The following is an 8,961-nucleotide window of genomic DNA, read 5'->3' as shown; positions in this document are numbered from 1 at the left end:
ACTCTGCTCTGGAATGTTTTTCTTTCCCATCTTGGTCTCACTACATCCTATCAGCCCAATGTGACAATCACAGGGAGGCTCTCTCAGATACTTCAGACAAGATTGGGTCCCATTTTACACTCTCAGAGCACTCTGAACTTCCTGCTTGGTAGCATAATTGTACATATGACTTGCTTTAACAGAAAACTTTCTTTAAAAATTTACTTATTATAGAGAAGGGCTGATTTGCAATTATATCGTATTATGAATAAAGATTATGAGCCAAGTTCATTCAGTTTAACCAGAGATGCCCAGGAACGTGGAGCCCCGGGTGCCTTGATGAAAGGGCCACTGAAACAACAGGAGAGAAAGTGCCCAGTTAGGATTCCCTTGTCCCGAAGAGCACAAGAACTACTGCACAGTGCTGCCTGGGGATGGCTCTCCAGTCTTTCACTTTGCAGGCTTTTGTACAGTCCACAGAAGAAGCACCATGGCCAAGATGATAATGGTCAGTTTTACTAAATAGTACAATTTAGAGTATGAACTTTCAATTTATTTCAGCCTACTTTTAAAGCAACAAATGAAAGAAAATAAACAATCAAATGGAGGCAATTCATGTTAATGCACGTTCTTTTTTCTTTTTTTTTTTTTTTTTGAGATGGAATTCGCTCTTGTCACCCAGGCTGAAGTGCAATGGCATGATCTCGGCTCACTGCAACCTTTGCCTCTGGGTTCAAGCAGTTCTCCTGCCTCAGCCTCCTGAGTAGCTGGGATTACAGGCATGTGCCACCACGCCCAGCAGGTCTTTGTATTTTTAGTAGAGACGGGGTTTCACCATGTTGGCAAGGCTGGTCTTGAACTCCTGACCTCAGGTGATCCACCCCCGCCCTTGGCCTCCCAAAGTGCTGGGATTACAGGCAGTAGCCACTGCACCCAGCCAACGTTAATGCACGTTCTGCATTGCTACCTGGAAAGATACATGCACTTCACCCAGCAAAACATTTTTCACATTTCTAACTGGGCATAAACAAGCATCATTTGGCTATGACCTGGAGGAGCTGAGCTCTCCAGATATGGGGCAAGGACAGGGCTGGGCTCTCCCCAACCCAAGAAGGTGTGCTGCTGTGGCCACTGGTGTGGTTTGGATTTGCGTTCCCACCCAAATCTCATGTCGGACTGTAATCCCCAATGTTGGAGGAGAGGCCTGGTGGGAGGTGACTGGATCATGGAGGCAGATTCCCCCCTTGCTGTTCTTCTGATAGTGAGTGAGTTCTCACAAGATCTGGTTGCTTAAAAGTGTGTAGCTCCTCCCTCTGCTCTGTCTTCCTCCTTCTCCAGACATAACAAGACATACCTGCTTCCCCTTTGCCTTCCGCCATGATTGTAAATTTCCTGAGGCTTCCCCAGTTATGCTTCCTGTACAGCCTGCAGAACTATGAGTCAATTAAACCTCTTTTCTTTATAAATTACCCAGTCTCAGGTAGTTATTTATGGCAATGTGAGAAAGGACTAATATAGCCACATTATTCAAGTTCCTCGGGGAGCTTTGACAGAGTTGTTTCTATAAGCCAGGACAACCATTCCCTTGCACACCATGCAGAAGAGCCATTAGGAACAGTGACCTTTCTGATTGTCTGGGGACTGAGCCAGAGGGTGACACCAGAGGGGGAGGGATAAGTGAGAAAGGGCATTTGCTGGTTGGCTAGAGTTTCTCCTGAGCATGGAGAGACACCTGCTGGGACTCCCAGAAATATTTGGAAGGAGCAGAAGGGTCTGGTGGTAGTGGTTTAACAGAGCTCTTTGCAGGATGTTTAACAAGGAGATGCCAAAAATCCACAGGGCCTATGCTGCTATTCTCATAAGCACTGGCAGGAAAATGAGAAAGAAGAGGAATATGAGAGAGGGACTGCTTTGTCCAGATACTTTGATTTCTTTATCCTTCTGGAGAAAGATTTGTCTTCAACTACACTAAATTTTGATATGAAAGTAGATGTAGGTTTCCTACCAGGTACAAGGCACAGCATACCTTGCTATAATAGGGGCTTCCAGTGGGATTTCTCTTCCTGCCACCTGCCCACATTAGCCAGGACCCTTTGGTCTGGCTGTGGTCAAGTGCCCATGCCTGTGCCCAAGAAGTAAATTACTGATTCTGGAAGTAAAGTACCAGAATCACATGGTTGGAGAGGGGAAGAAATAGTTTCAGAAGAGATAGTGGGTGCTTTTCTGAGTAAACAAAAAAAATTAATATCTACTACACTGTCTTATGTATTAAAACATTTTCCCCCAAAAGCTTATGTAAAATAAAATTATTTATTAAAAATATCACCTATAATTATATAATGGTAGTGTAATGGTTTTTTGTTTCTGATTGTATTTTCCCATTTCCTTCTCACCTGATTACATTTGTAGGCATTGAAAAAATTATCACCAATACAGGCTAGATACTACTATATTTTTTGCTTTTACATTGATTTCTTCCTGTGTTGCCTTCAGTCACTATCATCCAAAATTGACTTTAATGATTAGGACTGAGGAAATATTTAAATTAGTGAATAGTCAGAGGCCAGCTTTGTAAATTCCAAGAGTAATAAGACATGGTTCTTGCCTTCAAGGAACTTACCATCCTATGAGAGAGAGAGAGATTTGGGATAAACCTCATTTTCCTTGGCTTCATACTTCCATATGGAGGCAGTCCCACAAGACCAACACTCATGATCTCTGGCCCCATTCTTTCCTCTCACACCTTCTGGGTGAGGAGGGCTGCCTTCTCTTTGAGAAAGAACAGAGTATAAGTGGCTCAGTGACCCCCTTTCTTCTTTTATTTGGGGTATACTTACCTGAAGAAAGTATACATTCTTTCTGACTCCTCCATGTGAATGTTCAGGGTCAGGGTTGGGGGAGATTTGTGGAAGCTCAGAACCAGCAGGGATGGTGCATGGTATGTCTAACTCATAGCCATCCCTGGTGCATCTTTGCTACATTCTCCAATGTTAACTTTATCAGTAATAAAGGTGATATTTTTATCTTGATCTACCAAGCTCCTTTATTTTTTCAATTTATTTCTAACTTGGATAGCAGACTGAGGGTTGTTCCTGATTGACTACCTTAAAATGTCAGAAATGTATATAGGTTATTTTAGTATAATATTGTGCACCTACTAAGACAGAGAGATGCAGGTGTTATAGAAGTACAGGATGGGAAGGGGCACTTAGCAGAAACTGGAGGTCCAGGAGAAACTTCTAGAAGGAAAAGGCATGAGCTGAATCATGGTGGATGGAAAGAATTAGGAGAAAGAAGACATAAAGGTATTCTGGGCAAAAAAAATAAATAAAAATAAAAATAAAATATTTATAAAGTCACAGAGATTTGAAGAATCATAGAATGTGAAGGGTTTGATGACTAGAACTTAAAAAGTGTGGTAGAAAGATAAGGCTTAAGAGGTAGGTGGGTAGCAGGTGTTGAAGAGCCTATGCACGGTGCCAAAGAACTTGTATTTCATCCTGTGGGCAAAGGGGAGTTGCTGAAGGGTTTAAAGCAAGGGAAGTCAGATGTGCACTTTAGATAGGTGACATTGTAGAGAGTGGACATAAGGGGCCAAAATTAGGAGTAGGGTGATCTGCTAGAAGATTGTTTTTGTAGTTTAAGAAAGAATTGAGCATCCAAACCAGTGTACATCTTAGAAGTTCAGATTTAGGAAGACATAGAATATATTAAATTAGCAGAACTTGCCAATTGACGAAATGTGTGTTGGGGTGGGTGAGTCTAGAATCACTGTCAGTTTTTGGGTTGGTGAGTTAGATAAATGGTATGTATTAGTTCACTTTCATGCTGCTGATAAAGACATATCTGAGACTGGGTAATTTACAAAAGAAAGAGGTTTAATGGACTTACAGTTCCACATGGCTGGGGAGCCCTCACAATCATGGTAGTAGGCAAGGAGGAGCAAGGCACACCTTACATGGATGGTGGCAGGCAAAGAGAGAGCTTGTGCAGGGAAACTCCGCTTAGGAAACCATCAGATCTCATGAGACTTATTCACAATCACGAGAATAGCATGGGAAAAATCTGCCCCTGTGATTCAATTACCTCCTGCCAAGTCCCTCCCACAACACATGGGAATTCAAGATGAAATTTTGGTGGGGACACAGGCAACCATATCATGGTAGAAGTGCCATTAAGAGTAACTGGAAATCTAGAAGAAGGAACAGTTTGGGATTGGAATAGGTAGGGAAGTTAATAATTTGTGTAATATTCGATTTGGCTTATGTTTATTTTGAGATGTTTCTGGGACTTCCAATGGCCATGTCTAGCAGGCAGGTGAATGAATGAATCTGAAATTCATAGGCTGGTGTTATGGTTAATACTGAGTGTCAACTTGATTGGATTGAAGGATACAAAGTATTGAACCTGGGTGTGTCTGTGAGGGTGTTGCCAAAGGAGATTAACATTTGCCCCTTAATCTGGTGGGCACAATCTAATCAACTGCCAGTGAGGCTAGGATATAAGCAGTCAGAAAGTGTGAAAAGAGAGATTGGTCTAGCCTCGCAGCCTGCATCTTTCTCCTGTGCTGGATGCTTCCTGTCCTTGAACATTGGACTCCAAGTTCTTTAGTTTTGGAACTCGGACAGGCTCTCTTTGCTCCTTAACCTGCAGACGGCCTGCTTTGGGACATTGAGACTGTGTGAGTTAATACTTAATAAGCTCCTCTTTATATATATATGTATATATATGGAATATATATATATTCCATTAGTTCTATCCTTCTAGAAAACCTTAATACAGGTTTTTGTACCAGGAGTAGTTCTAGAGGAACAGAATATTAAGCATGAAGTTATTTTGTTGGTTTGGGGGTTTCTGGAGTTGCCTGCTTAATATGATTAGACCCCAAAATGCTAAGGACTCTACTTCTAATAGTATGGAGAACACTGATAGTCCTTGGCATGAACTGTTTAGAGAGTTATACAAAATAAATGCATTTGACACTCCTGATTAATTACTCATGAGAGGCCAGGAGTTTAGTGACTCTATACATAATACCTTTTACCATATGTGGAGAACCAAGGAACACAATGAAGCTGGCTGGTTGCTCCTAAATTCAGCGGACAAAGTGATGAAAGAAAATGATGAACTCAGGGATTCTATCTTGAGGCTTCAGAAGCAGATACTGAGCCTCATATCTGCTAAGATTGCCCCGAGTGAGAGATATCTCCTGTAGAGAAAGAGCTGAAATTCTGGAAAAACAGACATAAGCTCTTATCATGCCAGTGGCTGACCTGCAACAAAAAGTGTATGCACAGTCTCGCCAGGTGTCTACTGTTAAAGGGAGGGCATTGATTGGAAATGAATGGGACCCTGCAACTTAGAATAGGGGTGTGTGGGAGTACCCTGATGAAACTGGGGACACTGAGTTTGCCAGAAGAAACAGCTTCCCCATCCCTAGTGATGGCAACATCCCCTCCCTGACCCATGATGCCATCAACCTTTCCACATTTGTCTGAGAAGATAAACCTTGCACTGCCTGAGGCAACAGTGATGGACTTCGCTGGGGCAGTTGCCTGGCAAGATAATATTGATTCTCCTCATGAGCTGCCACCAACACCCCTGTTTGCTCCAAGGCCTATAAATAGACTAAAGTCCTGGCGGGCCCCTAGAGGTGAGGTTGAGGGTGTGACCCATGAGGAGGTGCACTACACACAAAAAGAACTGCTTGAGTTTTCTGATTTATATAAACAGAAATCTGGAGGACAGGCATGGGAATGGATATTAAGGGTGTGGGATAATGGCGGAAGGAACATAGAGTTGGATCAGGCTGAATTTATTGATTTGGCTAACTAAGTAGGGACTGTGCATTTAATGTTGCAGCTTGGGGAGTTAAATAAAGTTCTAATAGTTTATTTTCTTGGTTAGCTGAAATATGGATTGAAAGATGGTCCTCTGTGAGGGAGCTGGAAATGCCTAATCTCCCTTGGGTTAATGTAGAGGAAGGGATCCAAAGGCATAGGGGGATTGGGATGGTGTAGTGGATTAGTCACTTTAGACCTACTTGTCCCAGCTGGGAGGGTCCAGAAGATATACCCCTGACCAATGCCTTGTGAAATCTTTCTGCGAGGGAAGCACCTGCATCTTTGAAGAGCCCTGTAATTGCTCTTCTCTGTGTGTCAGATCTAACAGTGGGAACCACAGTGACTCAACTGCAAAATTTAAATAAAATAGGAATAGTTGGATCCCAAGGTGGCAGAGGCCAAGTGGTGGCACTCAACCATCAAAGGCAAGGTGGGCATAGCTACCATAATGAACAGCAGAGGCAAAGTGGCAATCAGAATAGTCTGACTCATGTAGAGCTCTGGCATTGGCTAATTAATCATGGTGTTCCTAGAAGTGAAATTGATAGGAAGCCTACTGAATTCCTACTTAATTTATATAAACAGAAAACTTAAAGGTCGAATGGACAAAAGACTAATTTGAATTATAAAAACAGAATCACGGCCCCTCAATCAATTTTCAGAATTAAGCCAGTTTACAGACCCAGAACACCTTGAATGAAGGGGAGGCTGGGTCCCCTTGAGGAAGGACCCCACTACATTGCCAACAATTTGTGCAGTGAATCTTTCTCCCATTCTTCCCCAAGGAGACCTCTGGCCATTTATCAGGGTAACTGTGCACTGGGGCAAGGGAAATGATCAGACATTTCAGGGACTACTGGACACTGGCTCTGAGCTGACGTTGATTCCAGGGCACCCAAAACGTCACTGTGGTCCTCCAGTTAAAGTAGGGGCTTATGGAGGTCAGGTTATTAATGGAATTTTAGCTCAGATCTGACTTACAGTGGATCCAGTGGGTCCCTGGACTCATCCTGTGGTCATTTCCCCAGTGCCAGAATGCATAATTGGCATAGACATACTTAGCAGCTGGAAGAACCCCCACATTGGCTCCCTGACTGGTAGGGTGAGGGCTTTTATGGTGGGAAAGGCCAAATGGAAGCCATTAGAGCTGCCTCTACCTAGAAAAATAGTAAATCAAAAACAATATTGCATCCCTGGAGGGATTGCGGAGATTAGCGCCACCATCAAGAACTTGAAAGATGCAGGTGTGTTGATTCCCATCACATCCCCATTCAACTCTCCCATTTGCCCTGTGCAGAAGAAGATGGATCTTGGAGAATGATAGTGGTTTATCATAAGCTTAACGAAGTGGTGACTCCAATTGCAGCTGCTGTACCAGCTGTGGTTTGATTGCTTGAGCAAATTAACACACCTCCTGGTACCTGGTATGCAGCCATTGACTTGGCAAATGCTCTTTCTCCATTCCTGTCCATAAGGCCCACCAGTAGCAATTTGCCTCAGCTGGTAAGGCTGTCAATATACCTTTACCACCCTCCCTCAGGGCTATATTAACTCTCTGTCTTTGTGTCATAACCTTATTTGAAGAGTTCTTGATCGCTTTTCGCTTCCACAGAATATCACATTGGTCCATTGCATTGATGACGTTCTCCTAATTGGAGCCAGTGAACAAGAAGTAGCAAAAACACTGGACTTATTGGTAAGACATTTGCATGCCAGAGGATGGGAAATAAAGTCTGACTAAAATTTGGAGACCATCCACCTCAGTAAAATTTCTAGGGGTCCAGTGGTGTAGGACCTGTTGAATTACTCCTTCTAAGGTGAAGGATAAGTTGCTGCACTTGCCCCCTCCTACAACCAACAAAGAGGCACAACACCTAGTGGGCCTATTTGGATTTTGGGGGTAACACATTCCTCACTTGGGTATGTTATTCCTGCCCATTTATCGAGTGACCTGAAAGGCTGCCAGTTTTGATTGTGGTCCGGAACAGGAGAAGGCTCTGCAACAGGTCCAGGCTGCTGTGCAAGCTGCTCTGCTACCTGAGCCATATGACCCAGCAGAAAGGGAAAGAGGACTTGGAAGAAGCATCATCGGCAAATTTGTGACAAATTTGGGGAAGAGGTATGTGGATGGACCTTTGTGAATGGTCAAAAACTGTGAAGATATTTGTATCCCATGTGAGTGTTCACCAACGGGTGACCTCAGCAGAGGAGGATCAGTCCACAGTGGAGTAAGGAAGAGTATGCATGGAATACAAGAGATTCATTAGGGCCTATGTCAGTATTAGCATGGCCTGTGATTAAGGTCAATGGAAAACTATAACAGCCCAATCCAGGCAGGACTACAGATGACCCAGACCCTTCAGGAATGAAGGTTTGGGCCACTCCACCAGGAAAGAAAACATGACCTGCTGAGATGCTTGCTGAAGGTAAAAGGAATACAAAATGGGTAGTAGAAGAAAGTAGTCATCAATATGAGCCATGACCACGTGACCAGTTGCAGAAATGAGGACTGTAATTGTCATGAGTATTTCCTCCTCCTTTTGTTAAAAACATGTTTGTGCATGTATACACTTGTGCTAGGGAAATATCTTCATTTTATTTCCTTTCTCCTTTATCATGTGACATAAGATTTATTGACTTTGCATCAGCATTTAAGTATTGTTAACTTTATGTAATAGTATTGGGGTTGAGGATTGGTGCATTTCTGGTTGTACGAAGGATGGCTGTATTATGTTAGGCATAATTATGATCTTATTATTGTCTTTATTTGCAGATTATGTATGATCTCAGGAGATGTGTATGGGTTCAAGTTGACAGGGGGTGCAGTTATGATGGCTAATACTGAGTGTCAACTTGATTGGATTGAGGGATACAAAGTATTGATCTTGGGTGTGTCTGTGAGAGTGTTTCCAAAGGAGACTAACATTTCAATCAGTGGGCTGGGAAAGGCAGACCCACCCTTAATCTGGTGGGCACAGTCTAATCAGCTGCCAGTTCAGCTGGAATATAAACAGGTAGAAAATGTGAAAAGAGAGACTGGCCTAGCCTCACAGCCTGCATCTTTCTCCTGTGCTGGATGCTTCCTGACCTCGAACATCAAACTCCAAGTTCTTTAGTTTTGGAACTCGGACAGCCTCTC

The sequence above is a fragment of the Piliocolobus tephrosceles genome, chromosome 13 (genome assembly GCF_002776525.5).
Source record: "Piliocolobus tephrosceles isolate RC106 chromosome 13, ASM277652v3, whole genome shotgun sequence".
In the NCBI taxonomy this organism is placed as follows: Eukaryota; Metazoa; Chordata; class Mammalia; order Primates; family Cercopithecidae; genus Piliocolobus; species Piliocolobus tephrosceles.
This window is presented reverse-complemented; position numbering follows the sequence as displayed.